This window comes from Pholcus phalangioides, unplaced genomic scaffold, assembly GCF_987345545.1.
Source record: "Pholcus phalangioides strain wild (caught in Gottingen) unplaced genomic scaffold, Ppha-v1.0 ptg000017l_1, whole genome shotgun sequence".
NCBI lineage: Eukaryota > Metazoa > Arthropoda > Arachnida > Araneae > Pholcidae > Pholcus > Pholcus phalangioides.
Genome location: NW_028301610.1, coordinates 24,368,236 through 24,390,250, shown reverse-complemented (window position 1 = coordinate 24,390,250; position 22,015 = coordinate 24,368,236). Strand labels below are relative to the sequence as shown.

General features: G+C 36.5%; 1 long non-coding RNA gene across 1 annotated transcript in view; it reads left to right on the top strand.

Annotated features, from left to right (window-relative positions):
• The first annotated feature begins 993 nt into the window (after nt 1-993).
• Nucleotides 994-22,015, top strand: part of LOC149072586 (uncharacterized) — a 46,050-nt gene continuing 25,028 nt past the window's right edge. The window contains exons 1-2 of the long non-coding RNA XR_016194386.1: nt 994-1,109; nt 19,049-19,083. This is a non-coding gene — a long non-coding RNA (uncharacterized LOC149072586). The remainder of the gene's footprint in view (nt 1,110-19,048; nt 19,084-22,015) is intronic.

Here is a 22,015-nt window from a genome sequence, read left to right as displayed (position 1 = left end):
TGTATTGGAAAGAAGATAAAAGCCCTGAATAACGATTATCGTACCAGATTTACCACAGCCATCGTGAGAGAACAGAAGATTCACTACACTCTCTATAGCACTAAACCTTTGTCTAAAGCCGGATCCACACCAGCACAGCCAACACTATCTATAACAGAAAGCCTACGCGCGAAGCTTTGGCGTCACTCAAGAAGTCCATTTCACCTGTACCCATTGGATATAGCAGGCCGTTGCATGCGATGTCTTTACCTTTTTTTTTGCAAGATATCCAATGACTATAGGTGAAATGGACTTCTTCAGTGACATCACGAGCTTCGCACGGAGGCTTTCTGCTATAGATGGTGTTGTCGGAGCTCTTCAGAATTCCACAACGCAAAAACCGGTTTTGAGGAGTGACTAGCCCAGCGAGGGCTATTTAAATGGTGGATTTTGCCACACGACAAAACAGGTTTTTTTTCTCTGCTGAATTCTGCAGAGTCTTGCTGGTGGGGAACTGGCTTAAGGCTAACCTCAAATCTCGAAAAGCTTTTTTAATGCTTAAAGAAAGGAAATATTTTCTTGTACGTTATTATCTTGGCAGAAATTATAAAAAAGTTATAATATACGAGATCCTGTTAATTAAAGTAGATCCTAATCTCCTTAGGCGAAAAAGTTCCCACAGAATTTTCAGATCAGCTAACCAAGTCTGCAACAGCAGTTTATTGGGTAAAGAGAGAGGATGATTGCATGGAATAAGTTTAAGCTCTCTCTCTCTCACTCGAACATTTTCTCCCTTCAGCAAATAGTGATTTAACTTGCAAGTTTGGGAATCCTAATTGAGCGACGAACATCATCACTATCATCTCACCTTCTTTGCCGCGAGGCGTATCATCGACCTAATCATGATCTTCTCGCTAAATGACTCGAAATACATTAAGAGATCATGACGCGCAGGACTTGGTTTTACCCATACTTTCCTCTACGTTGACGTCAGAACTCCGTCTAGCCGAAAATACTTACTCGAGCATCGAATTCAAATGGTGACGATTACTGCAAGAATCCAATTAGGGTCATGGAGTTATGCCGGATAAGCATGTTTAAATGGTTTCCTCCAATGAAGTTACACATTTGTAAGTCTTTTGAAAATACATCAGCGAGACTCTTGTTTAGATTTCTAATACAAATAACATCTTCGATTAAATTACCATTTTATCATAATTTCGTTTTACTTCTTCTATAAATTCATTTTTGTAGCTTTGTTAGAAATTCATATACAGTCAAACTCAGGTAGAGCGTCATCGAATTTTAGTCGTTACAACCGAGGTTGACGTTATAAGACCTTTTTTTTTATTTTAAAAAAAAATGCAGGGCGAAAAGTCCTGGGCACATTTTAAAAATCAGTAAAAAATCATAAAATTAGACTAAAAAGATTGGGATTTGTGCAATTGGTGTGCCAAAATGCTTTAAAAAAGTGCACCCTTTCACCCATTTAGGTGCAGCACGAGTTAGAAAGGGTGCTCATATTGAAATGTAGTAGTTTTACGTAACGCATATCGCAGTAAACATTCAATATGCACTGCTTGTGTGGCATTTTACGTGTTATGCCAAGTTTTTGTGATGCAGTACCATATGTTAGTGGAATTTTGAGCTTTTTTTATTATGTAAATCAAAAAAAAACTCCACGCCCGGATAAGTATTCTGGTGCAAACGCATTTTTATGGGTTAATTGGTTGATTTTTTTTATATTAATTTTTAAAATGTGTTTTCCGCCCACTCTGTATAATCAGATGCAATTAAGTATTGAGCAAGAAGTTTTAATTTCACTTATGGTAACCATATTCGATACATAAAAATACGGGAAATTAAGATAATCCATGGGTGATATCACAATTCTCACCAAACATGTTGCCAATTGTCGTCGAAGTTGCCAAATATTGCTTAGAAATAACCCTTGGGAAAAAATACAGTGCTACAGTAAGTCTGCAAAAATGTATTACACGAGAAAAGAATAAATATTTCAAGTACAGGAGAATGCTATACAGGGTGACCTATAAGTGCTAATGTGGCTTTTATCTCATCAACCGTCCGTCGTAGAGGTAGGTATAGTTCCGTTTTAAAAAATGTTCAAAAGGCGTTAAAAAATTACCCCATTTCAGTTTTGGGAGTGAAAATGCAGTGTGTAACAAAATAAAAAATCTAAATTTTTATATGGTTCACCTGCCCTCTAACTCCCAATTAGAAAGTTGTTGCTCTGTCTCTCCTGAGGCCAACTAAAGAAACTAAATTCCGAGTTTCCAACTGCAATATTCGCAGAGATATTCGAATTCTAAAATCGGAGAAAAGTTGGCAAAGGACAGCATGAATAGGGAAAAGGAGCGTTGTCCGCCAGTTTTTGCTGTTCTTTCATAAATCTCCTCTGATTTTTGAATTAAAATGTCTTAGCGAATATTACACTTGGAAACATGAAATTTTTTTTCATGTTGGCCTCAGGGAATACGGAGCAACAGCTATCTAATTGGAAGTTGGAGGACAAGTGCACCGTATAAAAATTTAGAGATATTTTGCTTTGTTACACACTGTATTCTCACTCTCATAACTGGTACAGGGTAATGCTTGAACGCCGTTTGAGCATTTTTTGAATTGGAACTATATCTACACGACTGACGGTTCATGAGATAAATGCCGCATTAACAATTATAGGACACCTTGTATAATTAATCTCTATAGCCATATTCACTATGGCACAATTTATAAATTATACAAATTACCTTCAATGATTCTTGTAATTCGATTCTTGTAATTCGATTCTTGTAATTCGATTCTTGTAATTCGATTCTTGTAATTCGATTCTTGTAGAGATTACGAATTAAACTAGACTTCGCTGAAAATGCGGGATATTTTTTATCAGATATAGCAGGGATGGGCAAAATACACGGAAATGTCTTGTATACTGGTCATGGTCGAAGCGTCTCAATCAATGTAGTAATTTTTTTTTGAACGTTAGGTATGAACAGTATATATAACAGACGAACATTCCCTGAAGGTAACAAGCTCTAAGCTTATTATTTATTGTTATATCCAAGATGATTCTTTTTCATCGACGTTATAAGCGAGGTTCATTAGCATTGTTCTCTATGCGAATCAACCTGGACCGCCAATTATTTACGTTATAGCCGAGGTGCCGTCACAACCGAAGGCATTAAAACCGAGTTTGATTGTATTGTTGTATATTCTTTAAAAAACGCTGACAGTAAATTGCCAAGTATTTAGATGCATAATAATCATTTGAGAACATTGAATGGAGAAAGAGTGAGGTGCTAGAGCAGTGATTCCCAACGTGGGCGTTAACGCTCCCTGGGGGTGATGGAAAGTTTCAAGGGGGCGATAAAAACTACGAGTATAACATAGGATTCTATGGGTTGGATTGCGTTGGGGGCGATGTTAGAAAAAAAATTTCTGAAGTCAGCGATGGGACACAAAAAAGGTTGGGAAACTGTGTTAGAGCATACATGCTCAACTCATGGCCCGTGAGCCAAATGTTACCCTCGAAGTCATGCCCATGACCTCAAACCTTATTTTTGTAAAATGAACTGCGCGTCGCATTCCCAGATCTCAATTAAGTGACCGCGGTGAAATTCCACATGACTTTAGTGGCCCGCAGCACAATCCCAGATCACTTCAGTGACCCGCGGCATATTTACAGATCAGCCGTTTGAGTGACCCGCGGCTCAGTTTCAGAGCACTCAAGTGTCCTGCGGCACATTTACAGGTCACTTACATCACCGACGGTGCTGTTTCAAATCACTTAATTGCACCGTGGCACATTCACATATCTTTTTTTAGTGACCCGTGGCACATTTACAAAACACTCAAATGATCAACGGCACATTCCCAGACCACTTTTCCTAAAGGATCACTCTCCTGATGGTCGAACATCCTTATGCTAGTGTCGTTATCGGCCTTGGATTTTCATTTGTCCCAGTTAACTGCGAAATTTATAGAAATTTGACCAAAAATAGATTCTTGTCCGAATCTAAATCAAATTACACAATTGGTTTCAAGAGAAATGTCTTTCATTCTATCAGATAACTACAGTACATCTCTTATTCTATGTATGACGACATAATTCACTCGAAATAAAATCAGAAGAGTGTAAGGTAAAAGTGAAATATGTTTTCCTTACTCTTGGTAATGGAGTTTCGAGGAAGAAACAGTAAACATGTATGTGTATGGCTGCTCTATTCTGCCCCATCGTCTTGCAAGACAGGGCAACAAATCAGTGAGGACAGGAGCATCCGTCGTATTGTCCTCTGCTGGCAAGAAAAATTCCATGTACCCACATTTCTCGGACACGGTCTCTAAATATTAACAGACTGAAATGCAAAACCGACGGAGAAGGAATAACAATGGAAAGAGAGTCTGGATAGAGAGATTTACGTTTTGCACGAAACATACGGAGTATACAGATGTTTTTTTGTTGTTGTTTTTTTTGTGAATAAAAACAATCCCTGATAGAATTAAGTCTGCGTGATGTCTTTTCTGGGTTATTATGCTAGGTCCAGTGGTTAAAATATAACCATAAAATATAGCCATCTTACGAGACTAAGGTGAGGCTTTTCTGTTAAGGTTTTTTTTAGGCTAACGTGATCCAAAAAGTTTGATACCGTACCCATTGCTTTTTTGACTTCTCTGAGGGCACCTATATCAAGACATTTCAAGAAAAATTAGAAAACGACACAAAATCAATGTTCTCCATCCCATTGCCCTACCACAATTTCATTTTGAAAAAAAAAAACCCTGGGTGATATTCGTTGGGATCAAGTTATTCACATGACGTCGCTGACAACAGATGGCAACAACTCTGGCGTCAAACATGGGAATTAAATACTCACCTGAAGCAAACAACTATAATCCCCGCAGGCGCTCATTCATTTTGACCATGATTTCCGTTGAGTTAGGAGATTTTTCTTGTTTTCGTCTTGAAAACGGCAACCATGAGCGTCGAAACGTACGTCGGTGTTCTCAAACTTATTTACTGCCTAAATTACGTTGCATTTCCAACTTTCCTCTCATACATCCAACATCTATAACTGCGACAGAAAACCATCAGCGGTGACACTGGTAAAAAATCAAAAATGGAAGTATAAAGCTTTTCTCTCTCAAAATTAGAACACTCTCAACTGTTTTTATCACTCCAATTCCACACCGAACATAATAACCGGCTTTGTTAAGTCTGAATCCTTGTTGAAGTCAATATGATGTTTGTAAATTTTTCTGTATCATCCATGTTCAGAAGTTAAATAGTAAGGTGTTTCGGAAAGAACTGGTTGTATGTGCTCAAACCTGATGGCATGGATCTCTTGCTCTAAGCTGAACCAAATGGTTTTCATGTACCAACACTTTTGATTGTATACTTCTTTCTGTAGTTCGTGTATGAACAGCCCACAGGAACATTGAATTTTATTCTCATCAGCTGACGTCAGAAGATCTCCATCTTCTTTAACGTTATAATTCTCAATTTGTGTGTGTGTGTGTGTGTGTGTGTGTGTGTGTGTGTGTGTGTGTGTGTGTGTGTGTAAAAACATTCCAAAGAAATCAAACCTAACCTTCGACAGGACTCTTACCATTACCATCACCCATGCAGAAACAGGCTGCTAAGGAAAGCTAAAGAGTTTGCAGCACTTTTTTTTTTTTAAATGATATTCACGCATTCCCAAGGGATCAGCATGATCCTCACGTATTCCTAAGAGCTCTGTATGATCTGTCTATGGAAATATTTGTTTTCTATTTTGGGTATTTTGGACTTTTCTCTGTCATTCATATACAGGGTGAACATGACCTAATCTGCCAAACGGAAGGGGGTAATAGACAATCCTATGTGAAGCATTAGAACACAACAGCAACTCTGTGCAACCTCTAACCATTTTCGAGTTATGGTGGATAACGGTTTATGGAAGAAAATACGTCAAGTCTGAAAAAACCTAAATTTCATAAGTTTCTAAGAAACCCGAACTCAAACTAAGAACATATCTGGAAAGACCAAAAAAAACCTATAGGGACATCATTTGAATTTAAATATCTGGATTTAATGGCGAGCTACAAACGCTGAAAGATTAGCAAAGTTCAAAACTGAAATTTAAGCCTAAATCTATAACCGCCAATTCTTCATACACCCTTCTTTCTAAAATTGATCAAATTCACCGAAAACTTGTCCATTCTACCAGCTTCCGAAAGCGTCTACAATAAACCATATCGGTGTTCTAATTCAGGAGTAATATAGCCTTTTGCTTGCAATACATCACTGAAATCGGCGTTCGTCGAAGTAAACATTTTACGAACATTCGGAATCGGTGGTTACAGATTTTGGTGACAATTTAATACCGTTTTAATTTAATAAAATCCTATAAGGAGACATCAACTCTATCAGGATATATAGCGATCTATAGAAGCGTTGAGAGATTGGAGAAGTACCAAATCAAATTGTTGCCAAAATCTGTAACTGTCAATTCCGAATGATCCCGATTTCAGTAATATATTGCTATATATATAACAACAGGCTAAATTACTCTTGAGCTAGAACACCAACATGGTTTATTGTAGGCTTTTTCGAAATTTGGTAGAATAGACAAGTTGAATAGAGAATTTGACCGATTGAGCTAGAAGTATGTTTGAGGAACTGGCGGTTATAGACTTTGGCGTCAATTCGATTTTGCACTTCGTCAATCTTTCAGTGCTTTTAGCTCGCTATTAAATCCAGATATTCTGATTAAAATGATGTTATAAGAATTTTTTTTTTTTTTTGCTATTTCCAGATATGTTCTTAGCTTGTATGTAGGTCTCTCACAAACTTAAAAAATTTAGAAATTTTTTTTCAGGTTCAATGAATTTTCTTCCATAATCTATTATCCACCACAAATCAAAAACGGTTAGGGATAGGACAGGGTTGCTATGATGTTTTATGCACATGGGCTCGTCTATCACCCCCTTCCTTTGGTCAAGTTCACCCTGTATCGGTTAACAAGAAAGTCCAGAAGAAACAAGGACTAAACTCTGTACATTACTCTTCACTGCAATAATATAATCCTTGAGGAGAATTCAAAATAAATTTCAGACGCCTATAAGTTTAAAAATTTATTTAGCAGTCAGAATAATCGTTTCATAAACAAAGTGTTTCCACTACAGAATTAAGGACCACTTGAATTTTTTTTTTAATTTTGTTTGCTGTTTTTATCTGATCTCAATGGAAAAAATACACGAGCCTGTTAAAAATTGTTTCTTCTCACATCTCACATTGCACATTATATAAAGAAGCCAAGCACACATGTAGGCCTACATGAACACACCGGATAGCTATTGACAACGAAAAAAAAAAAGCTGTTGATTTTAATACAGGGTGTTTCAAAAAGAATCACCCGATTTGAAATGCGTATATTACGAAAACTGTTGAACATAGACACTTAAGATTAATTTTATATTACATGGCTAATCATAAAGTTTCTTTACAAACCAAATTAAAGGTGCTCAATATGTCCACCTTGGGATGCACGGCATATGTATGTCTATATGGTAGTCAAATTTGTCCCAAACTTTTGCGAGCATGTTTGCGTCCACTGCGAGTGGGTTTCTGTGGACTACGTGCGAAACTGTCGGATGCGCTGATATGCGCGGATGGCCAGGGGATTTCACTTTACACAGACAACCCGTGTCTCGAAAGTTTTTATACCATCGCCTAACGCTCTGAGCGGTAGGATGTTCAACACCAGGGTAATGTCGACGAAAAGCACGATGAATAGCTGTTACGGACTCACACTTCGCGAAGCTTAGAACGCAAAACGATTTCTATTGTGCAGTCGCCATCTTGACAAACACTGAAGTGGTGACCGAAGGAAGAGCGTTAGCTCTACCTGTCGGCAACTGGGCGAAACTCGAGATTTCTCTCTTTCTACCTATACGTTATTCGACAAAAACTGATTAAAAGCTGAATAGTTATGATTTTTTAAATCGCATGATTCTTTTTGAAACGCCCTGTACTTTCCCACCCTAAATATACAAAAATATTCCTCCAAATTTATAAAATTAGAGTAATTTTTTATTGCGAAACGCGGCCCCAGATCATTCAATGATTGTCATTCTTAAATGAATGACGGTATGAAAGTCCATTTTGAACAACGTGAAATTTCCTCTTGCTGTAAATAGCTACTAAGGTTTTCCGCGAGGAAAATACGCTTTTTTTACGGAAGTCATTTACTTTTCATTACGATTGTAACTCACAGCCTCGTTTAAGAACATCGAAAACTTCCCAATGCCATCAGACAATATCAGGCGACACTTGTGTTCTCTAAGGGTAAATTCTTCTCCGATTGCTTTATGAGTCCTCAAACTATCATTACAGAACAATTCAATTGTATGCTCCTGTAATGCAAGGGGACTAAAGTGTTAAAAAGATTTACGTCGAGAACGAAAAAAAAAAAATATCTGATTGTTCTTCTGTAGAAAGCTGGGAGTTCATCTTGTTTCGTGTGGGATCTCGTAAATTTAATTTATTTTTTTCATTCCCTAAAACAAACTTTATTATCGTCACTGGTGAAGTTGTTTACTCGTGTTTTGGATGCCAGAGAAATCCCTATATACAGTAGTTTCTCCGTGATAAAAGCTTTCTTCTTTTGTTATTTTGGTATAGAAAACACTCGCACATCAACTAATACACACAATAAAAGCGAAGCTTTCACCTTTTGCCCAACGCTTTAAAATAAAAAGTTTACAGGTCTGCAACAAAAACACAAAACACACCATCCAAGATATACTGCTTTTATTCAAAGCTCAGTTTTCATTATATCAGTGATCTGTTAAACACGCGAAGCTATCGGATTCTCTAAAAAAAATGGCTTTCACAAACTATTAAGGTGAAATATTTCACTAGTGATTTTTATAAAGAAATCTTACGTGAATATCGGGATATTTTTTCGGGAAAGAAATGTGTTCCTTTCACTATTTTATTCCCTTTTTTTTTATTACGAGCATGTTGTACAATCGAGTTTCTCAGCTTTGAAGGAGAGTTCCATTCAGTTTTTTTCGTTCCGACAATAATTTTGATGCACCTATAGGCTCTCGAGCTAGGAAACTCCCAAGTTGTTCGAAGCCAATAAAATTTACAGCTTCGAGAATGCTCGCTATAAAGAGGAAACCATAAAAAATGTATAACATTGCACAATATAATACCGTAAAGTATAGTTTATATACGGGAAAAATGTTGGAAATTTTTAAACTTTACTCTATGCTGTAAAAGTAGATGCTGTTACTTAGATAAATGAAAAAAAATTTGGATTCAGTTTTTTTAGTATTATAAGCATATAAATTTTAGTTCATGTTTTGAATACCATGTGAGTGTAGTGGCTACACACGGTTAATGTTCATGTCAGTTTTCTTTTCAATAAATAGAAATGAGCCAGTCATTTCAATTTGTGTAACTGCAAAGTCTCCCCACAGAGAGTAACAGGCCTACAACGGTACAATTGTTCAATCATTATACTTCACTCACTTCACTTCTGAAATATAGATGGCAGCACTGAAAAATCAGACACAATACTAGAACTGCACTCAGACTGTTAGGTATACACGCACACCCACACTTCCGGCACAACTCAGTGGGTAGTAAATTGCCCATGTGATGAAGTTTGAAAGAAAGAAAGAAAATCATTTCAATTTGCTCTAATTCAACCCACCGCTTGACACAAATAACAAAAACTTGACATGAAAAATGCTTAACATATACTGAAGAAACCCTGAGTTCCTTATATTTTAAAGTTACAGCAATATAATGGATTATTATCAGTTTAATCAACTATTTTTCTAACTTCTAAAAAATGTATGATTAAAGCAAAGCACGGGACTAGATGATATTTATCCTAAAACCCTTAGGGAATGTGCGAATCAACTGTTCGGTCCAGTTGCACAGATTTACAGCAGTAGTGTTGCTGAGGGTATCGTCCAGGGAAATGGAAGCTTGCTAATGTGGTTCCGATATTTAAAAAAGGTAGTAGAGAAACCGTGTTGAATTATTGAATTACCTATTGAATTACCGTGTGAACCATTGAGTTTGACGAGCTCTCTTTCGAAAGTTCTGGAAATTATTGCCAAATGCAGTTGGTGGATAGACGAGAATAACGTATTATTAGAAAACCAGTGAAGGTTCAGGAAGGGAAAGTCACGTGTAACTAACCGCCTTTGCTTCTATGATCACGTGACTTATGCTTTGGGGAATAGTAAAAACGTTGACGTAGTTTATCTTGATTTCCAGAAGGCATTAGATCGACTGGGTCCAGCATTGCAAACTCTTAAAGCGTTTACATGAGATTGGGATTGCGAGCAACTTGTTGAATTGGGTAGAATCGTGGTTGAGAGATAGGTCACAATGGGTTATGGCGAAAACGGGGAATTTTCTGATTGGACAGGTGTCAAAACTGGAGTTCTTCAAGGAAGTATGCTTCCGCCCATACTTCTTTCACTCAGGACCGTCTTAAGAGCATCATGGGCCCCCGGGCCAAGTGATTTTTCTAAGGCCCTACAAGGCAAATTCTCAAAAATTTCAACCGGATCTCATTTTCGTGAGGCCCCTCTTACCTAGAGGCCCCCGGGCCGTGCCCGGGTGGGCCCATGCCTTAAGACGGCACTGCTTTCACTTTTTATCGGTAAACTCGATCAGGATATCGATGGGATTGTTAGCCATTTCGGATATGTGAAGCTAATCGGGGGGATAGTCGGGAATCAAAGCGATAGGGAGGTGCTCCAAACGAACTTGATTATGATTGCAGCATGGGCTAATGGAGCATGGCCTTTAATGTTGATAAGTGCATGGTCGCTCATTTTGGTTCGAACACCCCACGTTTCACTTACGAGTTGAATGGTATTACTATCTCAGGTGCAAATAGGGTCACCGATTTAGGAATTTTCATTGACGAGTGGCTTCCTTCCGCACACGGGTCCGATTATCATCTGCTCCAAGACTGAAGCGGGATTCATCGCTGAACACTTTGTGATGCCAGTCTGCTGGCAGCCATGATGATCGGCAACGACACCACTCTAGACGACTCTGCCGATGTTGTGGGGTTAAAGACGTCTTAAAGGTCGCTGTGAGCGTAACCCCGCCTCAGCCAAACGCTGTGAGATGGTGGAAGGTACCATGTGTGGTATGGAAGAGGCTGTAGCACGTTAGATAGCGGACAATGATATTGTTGGGAAAGTTCGGGCCCGTCCCAAATTCACCCGATCTTGCCTTGCATTCATGCACCTTGGCCTTCCAGAGCCTTCATTCCGCTGATGAATTCCTTGCAGCAACCATTGCTGCCAGCACGGTGCATGTGGCGGTCTATTGCTCTTTATGACCAGCCAGCTTCACTCACCTCAACTATGCAACCAAGTTCGAAGTCGTTCAGTTGGCAACGTCGTAACAGCATTATTGGATGTGTCTCCAGGGGAACTGCAACGCCGACAACGAGAAAAGATAAACCGTCTGCGATCGTTACTATGCTATTCTCGCAGTAGAAACGCGCGTTTTGACCGAAGCTGACATTCATTGGCCTTGAAAATTGATTCATTTGCATATTTAATATGAAGGAATATGCATCCGAAATTTCGAGATGATTGGATTATTTGTTATATCTCCACTGAAAACATTTTTAATGTATTTCAGTATATTTTGATGGCATGTATTGATTATACTAACGTTTTTCATTAAAATGCTCTTTCCTCAAAATTTTTTTTGTCAGATAAAAAACAATTTTTCGAACATTCAAATTTCTTGAAACTTTGCATGCCACTGGAAAAATCGCTTATTCGTGAAGTTAATATTTAAAAAAAAAATGTCCAAAAAAATAAAATCCGAAAAGCTCTCTAAATTATATAGTTCACAAAATATTAAGAAAAAAAATAAATGGAATCAATATAGAAATTTTTAAATATTTCTTAAACGCAGGTGATTTTTTTCTGAGAAAACCAAGTTCTTGCCCATCTCCCATAAACAAATCTATGCCGAAGTCAGATTAGTCAAGGATCAACCGAAATTTGATGCGTTAATGACAATAATAAGTAGCATTTAATTTCATGCTATAAAGCTTTCCTTGTTAAGGGTCAAACTTCATCCTAAAATAAGTATTAAATTATTCATAGATGCAAATGCAACCTACGTTTTTGCTATGTTGTAGCACAATGATTCTCCTAATCACCAATTAATTTCAATATTTTCAAAATGCTTTGAAATATCACAACAAACTGCAGTTAGCCCAGTATATGCCAAAATTCTATTATTCAACTTCTTTTTTTTAAAAATTACATAAAAATGATAACATGAATGAAATATGAAAGAAAAACTATTTGGAAAAAAAGTTTTATTAAACTAAAGCTATTAATTATTATTTAATTAATCATTATTTATTAACAATTTTTAGAGTATTTTTATTGAGTTTGTAACGTTTATAGCAGTCAGCTCAAAATTTAGATGCAACAATCAAAACTAAAAATTCCACTGCTTAATTAGAAATGAAGTATCTCAAAAAAAGAACAATGGTAAATAATGGGTTAAACAGATTTGAAAAAGTTATAGAAATCATATTCATTGGTATAATTAATTAAACTTTTATTTATTTTTGAACGCTAAATATGAGGCTTCTAATTTGATTTTTTTTCACGTTTTAAGAGAATTTCGCACATTTTTACAAATTATTTTATCCTAAGAAAACTCTCATTCGCACTATTCATCATCATGACACATAGACTGATATTTTTCATGGTTCTTAGTTACAGTCAATTTATCATCCGATCAAATTATCTTCATTTTAGAAAAATAGGTAATTCATCTGAAAATATTCCGTAAAAATCTCATAAAAAAGGTCTGAGCGAAAACGATTAGTCGTAGATTCATTAGCGTTGTTAGCGGCAATTATTTTGTTATTAGCAACGAATTTTTGTATATTTTTACTTGGAATCTTTATCATGAAGTCTTCGAATTGAAGATTTTGAATCAATCGAAATTCGATAGTGATTTCTCTCGTTAATCTTTCAGAGCGTTCTGACATCCGACGTGTTTTGGGAAAGTGCTTATTTAATGGACATCTTGTGACTTAAAAGTCAAGAAGAGCATTTATTTTCCGTTCTTATGACATAGCCAGAAGAAAACTCGATTTCGATCCCTTTACAGTGTTTTCCTGTGTATCCTATAATAACAGAAACTGGTCTTTTGGGAGATGGTCCAAACTTAATATTATTTTTTGTATGTGCGTGGGAAGATGGTACAACCATCCATCAACTTTTTGTCCGAAAAAACTCTCACTTATATCCAACGCTGATATAAAGCGTATCGGTATTTTTTATATATTTTTTTGACATCAATGAATCACATACCTTAACTCACAGAATGTTCTTTCTAAAGTATTTTAATACAAAAAAATATATAGAGAAAATTTAGAAATATCTTTAAGAGATCTCATACCTTTTTCAACATGGTGAAAAACTATATGGTCTAGTAAAAATATCTTTGAAAATAATATTTACAACCACTGATTTTTTTCAAGTTTGGTACACATATTTTTGATTTTATATGCTATCCTATGCTAATACAATATTTTACATATCTAATACTCTTTTTTTGCAAATTTTAAAAAAGATGCATTATTAATACATTACGTTCATGATAAAATAACATTACATCAATGTAATTTTTTATGAGCATTGTATCATATTTTATCATGTATATATAGCCTTTAGTTTTTATAATTTCGTTTTTAATTGTGTTGCTGTTATTTTAGAAATATATGACGTCCATATTTGTTATGGGCATGCTTTTCTCAGCCACCTTGTTGGGCATTTTGCTTGTTGTGGCCTTGCATTTGTATTTGTAATTGAATAAAAATTGATTCGGAATAATAGAAACTGTTCAGTTCATAAAACAACAAAAAAGGATTTGAGATTCATTCATATTACAAATACAAATACAAACGCCCCAACAGGCAAATTGCCTAACACAAAACAGACAAAAGGCCCAACGAGGTGGCTGAAAAAAGGTTCAGAAAGAATTTGAAGAAATCTGAATATCAGAATTTCTTTTTATATTTTTTGACATCAATGAATCACATACCTTAACCCTTAAAATGTTCTTCCTAAAGTATTTCAATCCAAAAAAATATATAATTTAGAAATACTTCAACTTTTTCAGAAAAATACAAAAAGCCATATACACAATCACATCTCCGAATGGGCTTATAATTTTCCACTTTTGTATTTTTTTTTTCTCATAAATGTGGGAAATCTTACATCAATTCCGATGTTTTTGTTTCCATTTTTGAAGAAATCTCAAAACATTCTGAAGATTGCTTTTCAATATCTCGCCCTTTGGAGGTTTTTTTGAGTATTATTCATTGTCTCTTGAAATTTTTTAAGATTTTTTTTTTAAATTTCAAAACTGTTGGAAAACGTAAAAATCCATGTCGGAAACGAAAATTCAGAAAGAATTGTTTTTTGGTATTCTCACACAATTTCTCAGAAAAAATACTGAAGGATTGTCTTATTCCATATTTTGATAGAAACATTCCTATTTCTAATCCATTTGCTTTCGGTGATAAGAAAAGCCTCCATTGAAGATAAATTTGAAAGAAAAATTCCTTTGGTATTTATTTTTTTATGCTAAGAATATTCTTGCCAACAAAGATGCGATGTTTTTTTTAGTAGCCTTGATCGAGAGCATACCACCGCATAACATCTGTATGTGTTATTTTTATCAACGATCATGTACATGCCACCACTAATTTTCCGCATATCAGCTTCATGCTATTGGGAATAAGATAAATTCTGCGTATATGTGTTTGATTTTTGTATGTGATACGGTATTCGACTCGAATATTATTATTGTATTGTTTTCCGATGGCGAGCGCTTATTTTTATGTACTGTATGTACATACACGGCTAATGTGTTTCCAGATATTTTATCTCGCATTCAAAAATTTTCTGATGGTAATTTGCAGAAGTTTTCTCTCTTTTCTTGCTAATTTCATGTTTTTATGATCATTTTTATTCATATAATTGGCATTCATATTAGCTTTGTGTGAGCATTATTTCCAATTTCTTGCTCAGTATTTATGCCTGTGTGCTTGTGGCTTTTGAGTTTTATCTTTATTTATGACATAAATTATGAATTCTGTGGTAGTATTCATATGACACTAGGCTGATATTTTCAAGAGAAAAATACGGAAAATGAGGATCCTATATACGGGCGTATGTCAATTATAGCCGAAAAAAACTCGCCAAAAGGGAGCGAGATTGCCATATATTACTATTATCACTGAAAAGCACTAGTTGCGGGAAATGAATTGCAGCTGTGTAAATTGCAGTGAGTTAAACTGTATTTCACGGGAAAAGCTTTGAGCACAGCAAATACGTTTCTCCAAAATGTATATTTATACATTCGTCATAATATTATTTACGCTATAAAAATCATAAAAAATATCTTTATTCGTGATTTTAGTAGAGAGAGAGAGAGTACTTGATTTTTTTTATGTGATACGGTATTCGACTCGATTTTATTGGTATTGTTTTCCTATGGCGAGTGCTTATTTTCATGTACTGTACATTTACGCAGCTCTAATGTATTTCCAGATATTTTATCTTGCATTCAAAAAAAAATCTGTGATGGTTATTTTCAGAACTGTTCTCTAGCTTTTCTTACTGTGGTTTTATGTTTCTATAATTATTTTTTATGCTTAATTTATGCATTTGCTATTATGCATTATTTTTATTTTCTTAGATATGTTGTTATGCGGTTTGCGTGTTAGGGCTTTCGAATTTTTTTTATTTATTACGTAAATTATCATTTTGGTATTGTTTCTGGTAGTTTCCATATGTCTAGGCTGAGATATTTGCTCGATAAAAATACGGGAAATGAGGATCCTAAATATTATATACTGTTATATACTATTATCACTGAAAAGCACCATTTGCGAGAAATGAGCTGCTGCTGTGTAAGTTGTAGTGAGGAAAACTACAGGGTGGGCAAAAACTCCTCTTAGAAACTTTAAAAATTCATAAAAACCGGAAAAATAACCGAAATAAAAAACGGTTTGCAGGGTTAGCATCGCTAGGTCACAGGAATTTTTTTAAGACAGAAAAAAATAACTAAAAAAGCCGATAGATGGCGCTGACGTACACAAATCAAAGAAATGATACGCAAATGACGAACAGAATGCCTCCAAATCGTTTATTACCAAAGTATGTGTTCCACATGACCACAGGTGATAACACATTGCAGGCGAGTCACAAATCCAGAAACGGCCCCAAGTGCAGCAGGTCCACATACACGGTTTACAACGGCGAACTGATTGTGGATTAGGAGCGCAAGTTCTTATAACCGTCTGATTTGCATATTTCCACCGAAGTCGCTCGTACCAGCGCCACCTATCGGCTGTTTTTTAGTTATTTTTTCCGGTCTTAACATAATTCCCGTGACCTAGCGATGCTAAACCTGCAAACCGTTTTTTATTTCGGTTATTTTTCCGGTTTTTATTCATTTTCAAAGTTTCTACGGACTTTTTGCCCACCCTGTATATAAATAACATTTCAATAAAAATTATGAAATATTTGATTAGACTGTTATTTTATCTACATAAAATAAGCAGAATTTGCATTTTACTTAAGAGAAAACTTCACCGTCTCTCGTTATTTACCACGAAAGACACATTTTTCCTTCTTGTTACATACAGTTAAATATATCGAACATTCCTGGGACTGAAATAGTAATTTCTCACACTCATCTATCTGCCTAGCAGATGTTTAGATGAAGAATCGTACGAGTTGTAATGGAATTTTAAATTGAACGCTGGGACACACGAAATTTCTTTGAGCTCAGCTAATGTACAAAAGAAGGCTCGCGATTTCAAAACACGGCGCGAGATATCAGTACAGTATTTACGAATGTATATTTCAGAAAGATGTACCTGGTGAATGAGAAAATTTTAATTGCATCTTGGACCAGGGTAAAACTTATCTATTCGTACGTCTAAGTAGAGACTTGTTCGCGTTTGAATTTAACGATATGTTGATGTGAGCGCTTGCAGCAACTTTTGGTGAATAAAATTTTAAAACAATATGCTGCGAAATGATTAACGTCATCGTAATTTAATTTTGTGACCGAAAACACGGTATAATTCAACGAAAGACGTAGAAAACGCGAATTTCGGAATTAAATTCGTGATACAAGTGTGAATTAAGATATTAAGATCCGCAATGTTTTGATGAGACAATTTCGGCTGATGAAATTTTTCGTACGCGTTAATCTACATACGAATACAGTAATGAGTAGATGTCTCTTTCGAAGAAGAATCTTCGAGCAACTCATGAAATCAAATCTCATTTCAGAAAAATGCATTAACATGAAATACATGGATGAAATATCGGTGTCCAAAAAGAAGTGCAATTTTGGCCCTTTTCTTTTTCAACCGTTGGTCGTAGACGAAAAATTTCAATTACAAAAATTTTTTTGATTAGGTAAACATTCGTATTATGACACTTTTACGTAAAAAAATATGTATTTTTTCTATATTTTTCCCGATGCCGAATTCGGTATAAGTTCGTCCTTGCAGAAATGTGGCAAACAAAACAAGTTTCTAATAATGTTCATACCTTTCGGGCTGTTATGCCATGTTCGAGGCTTCTTTGAAGCGGACGTTTCGTCTACTACTGCGGCGGACATCTTCAGTGCAGTTTCTGACGAGCGAGGAGACGAAACTACCTCCTTGGATGACCGTTATCCACTGACGCTTTTGCTGAAAACGCGGAAAGATCAAGCTCATTGCGGAAATGCTAATTTCGTTGTGACGTCTCAGTAAGTGACGCGTCGATGTTGATGGGACATGGCGGCTTCTGATTTGGTGGGTGGGGATCGGAGTCTTCAATTTTGAATGGGGATCGGGATTCGGAAGAGTTGATTTCCTAACCGTCCTGATCTTGGTATTTCGGACTGTCGGGTGCCATATCTTGCTGAAGTACCTTATACGCAAATAACGAACAGAATGGCTCGAAATCGTTTATTACAGCAGTATGGGTTCCCCATGACCACCACCACAGGGGATAACACATTGCAGGCGAGTCACAAGTCCAGCAACGGCAGAGAGCAGCAGGTCCGCATACACGGTTTACAACGGTGAACTGCTTGTGGATTAGGAGCGCAAGTTCTTATAACCGTCTCATTTGCATATTTCAACCGAAGTCTCTCTTTCCAGCGCAACCTATCGGCTGTTTTTTAGTTATTTTTTTCCTGTCTTAAAAAAACTCCCGTGACCTAGCGATGTTAGCCCCTGTTTTATTTCGTTTTTTTCCGGTTTTTATTCATTTTTAAAGTTTCTACGGACTTTTTGACCACCCTGTACTTCACGGAAAAAAAGTTGAACAACTAAGTTACTCAAAATGTATATTTATAGTCATCATGATATTACAGTAATAAAGTCATGAAAATTATCTTTGTTCATGATTTCAGTAACGTGTTTGATTTTTGTAACGTAACACGATGTTCCACTCGTTCTTTCCTATGGCGAGTGCATGTTTTTATATTCCATGTACTGTTGTACATTTACATGGCTAATGTGTATTTCCCGATATTTTAAGTTGCATTCAAAAAAATTTTTGACTTATGTTTAGAAATTTTCTCTCCTTTCTTACTCATTTTTTGTTTTTATGATGATTTTTACACATAATTGGCATTCATATTAACTTTGAGTATTATTTTAATTTTTCAATATTTATTCCTGTGACTTTTAAATTTTGTCTTAAAATTTAGCACGTAAATTATGCTTATTGTCTTTGTTCATGATTTCAGTAAAGTGTTTAACTTTTGCATCCTATGGTGAGTGTTTATTTTTATGTACTGCAAGTTTGCATGACCAATGTAATGTATTTCCGGATATTTCATCTTGCATTTGAAAATTTTCTGGTGGTTATTTTCAGAAATTTTCTATTTCTTTTCTTGCTGATTTTATTTGCTTTTATAGAAATTTTTATGCAAAATTGACTAATATTTTTATTTTCTTCTCAGCTACGTTGTTATGCGGTCTGCCTGTTGTACCTTCCGTGAGTTTTATTCATTTATTACGTAAATTATGGTCTGGTATTGTTTTTGGTAGTTTTTATATGATTAGACTTATATTTTCTCGAGAAAAACACAAAGATTCAGATCCTAAATTTTCACCTGTCAATCGTCACCAGAAAAGCGATCAAAAATAAGCAAAATCGCCATCTGTCACTAAAATCGTTGAGAAACCGCCAATTCCCGAAATGAAGTGCTGCTGTAAATTGCAGTGAGTTACACTGTATTTCACGGAAAAAAGTTGAACAAGATAAATAAGTGGCATGTGAATTTTTTCTTTAAATATAAATTTGCATGTCACTCATCATATTACATTGTCTCACATCAAATTTTTAGGTCACGAAAATTATATATATATATATAGTTGTTGACAGCATAAAAAGTTGGGACAGCAAAAAAAATACAAAAATGTCTCGTTTAAAATAATGGTCATTTTGGGTATCCTCCTTATGACGGTAAATTTCTGGTGTTTTTTCACACATTATCACTTGGTGTGTGCGTGAAGATAACTCGCAGCCTCGGTCATTGGGAAATTTATTACAGTTTTACCACCATGAAAGAGAGAATGTACTGCCTAGTGTGGTAGTCTCTAGAAACGTGGGGAAAGAAAAGTTTTTGGGTATGGATGTGTAAGAGCATTTTAATGGGATGTACGAGGATATTTTTTCAAGTACGAGCCATTCAGAAAATAATATCAAAACGTTCGCATTCGTAGTTTTGCTCATGCACAGTGCCTATCGTCATCATTCGCACACAAACAAGCACCATTCTAAATCAAGTCGACAGTGTATGCATTTCTTGTCTTATGATAAAAATGTTTAATAAGATCGAGTTGCCTGGCAGCTGTGAAATAAGCTCAGTTATTTGTTTCCTGACCACAAGAAATGTGGCATCAACAGAGATTCGTTGTCAGCTGAGTGGAATTGACGGTCCGAATATCATCGTTTCTTTCCACTCAACGGCAGTAACTTGCTATCCAGCAGGAGACTGAGATTGGGTTCGGTATTTTGGTTTGATTTTGTCCAACTGTCATGACTCATGATTGATGGCAAAATCCGCAGATGATTAAGATTGTTAAAGGAAGTCCTGAATATATAACATGCACGATGGACCTCGCTCGTGAGGGCCGTTTAAAATCGCGGATGATCTTGTGTATATATTACACTAGAGTAGTATAGGCAGCGGTATACCGGAAATGGACGGCCTTGACCACAGGTGGGCGTGGCCGTGTTGTTGGACGGAGGTAGTTTTGGAGGGGGGCGTGGCCATCATGATGGCGGCCATATTGGATTCGTGTTGTTGGAGAGGGAATTTTTTCCCCTCCTGTGATCGATTCGTGTTGTTCGTCGAGGTGTGTGTTTGGGTGTCACGTGGCGCTACATGTCGATGACGTCATCTTTCAAGATGGCGTCCTGATGGTCGTGTTGTTCGACTATGACGTGACCCAGAGGGCGCTACTCATTCAATCCCTCTCCCTACAGAACACTTGGTGTCACGTTACTGAACTTGCGATCACGTGACCAGGCTTGGATGGACTTGTGTCCGAGATTATTTTTTTCTAGGTTATTTACGAGGTGTCGGAGCTTCCGCAGGATGATTCTCCATGTCGCTACTAGATGGCAGCACTGTTTTAATTGATTTTAATCATTTATTTTTTTTTTTCAAATGTAAAAGTGTTAGCTGGTCAAGCCCTGGGTTCGAACCTGGTTCCTCATGATGACAATATTCAACGTTGAACACTGGACCACCCGACACATACCAGTACGTTCCTTAATTGGCTATAGTATCTATTTATGCAATATTGTTGGCCCTATACAAGAAATTGTTATCGTTAATAAAAATAATGTCCCACGTTAATTTTGCAATGGGTTGTAATCACTTGACTACGATATTTATCTGTTACCCGACAGGCTGGTAGGTCACGTGACGTTGTTATCATTGGATACTGAACATGCAGTAACATGTCTGAACAATCACGTGACCTAGGTTGCGCTGCCGTCAAACATGTCGGAACGTGATTCCCGCGGTCGTTGGAAAATATTTACCTGCTACCACGTCACTGGTTGTGTTCTCGCTAAATCCTATTGGTTCTATGGGTATAACTTGTCTTCACTCGTGGGTATTATTAGATTGTGGAAGGTTAGTATTTGCGCGTTGGCAACACGTCAAAAGTTGATTCTATTGGCTCCGTGTGACCACGTGACAACATTCGTCCAATCGCGTTCCCGTTTCATTAAAGTCTTACTCGTGGTCTTCGCTTTTCGTCACTTTCCAGTCTGAACGCCGTTGGTTAAAGACGTATGACATGGCCGATTCGAGTCCACCCGCAGAGAGATTGAGATCTGAGGTAAGTTTATTTTCTATTCATATTTTTCTTCGCAAATGATTTAACTCTATTTTATTTCCAATGCTGAAAACAAAGCCTAATTTTTATATAATATGCCCTGATTTGCGATGCCCCTAACACAATTCTTTCTTACAGGACAAAATGTCAGAAGATCTGCTAAAACAAATGGCTCTACCCGATCATTCCTACCAGCTGGGTGACTCTGTCTCGGCGAGAGTTTGCGTCTTCAATGGATATATCCTGGTCCACGTAAGGGAGTTCAACTGGTTGAACAACAGATGGTATCCAACCAAAGTCGGTATTGCCGTGGACCAAACTATTTTCAACTGTGTTATGGCGTCATCATACAAGATCAACTATGAACTGGACTATGCTACAGCTTCATCTAAAGTGATTGTGCATAAGGACGTTTACGCAAAGATCGGTCCTACAGAAAAGAATGTCACTATCGTGAAAGAGCGATTACACAATGGTGTGCCGAGCAAAAATTACATTAAATTGAGCCAAGACCAATGGTATAAGTTGGTTGAACTTAGAGATGACATCAACCTGAGCATAGAGTGTTTTCG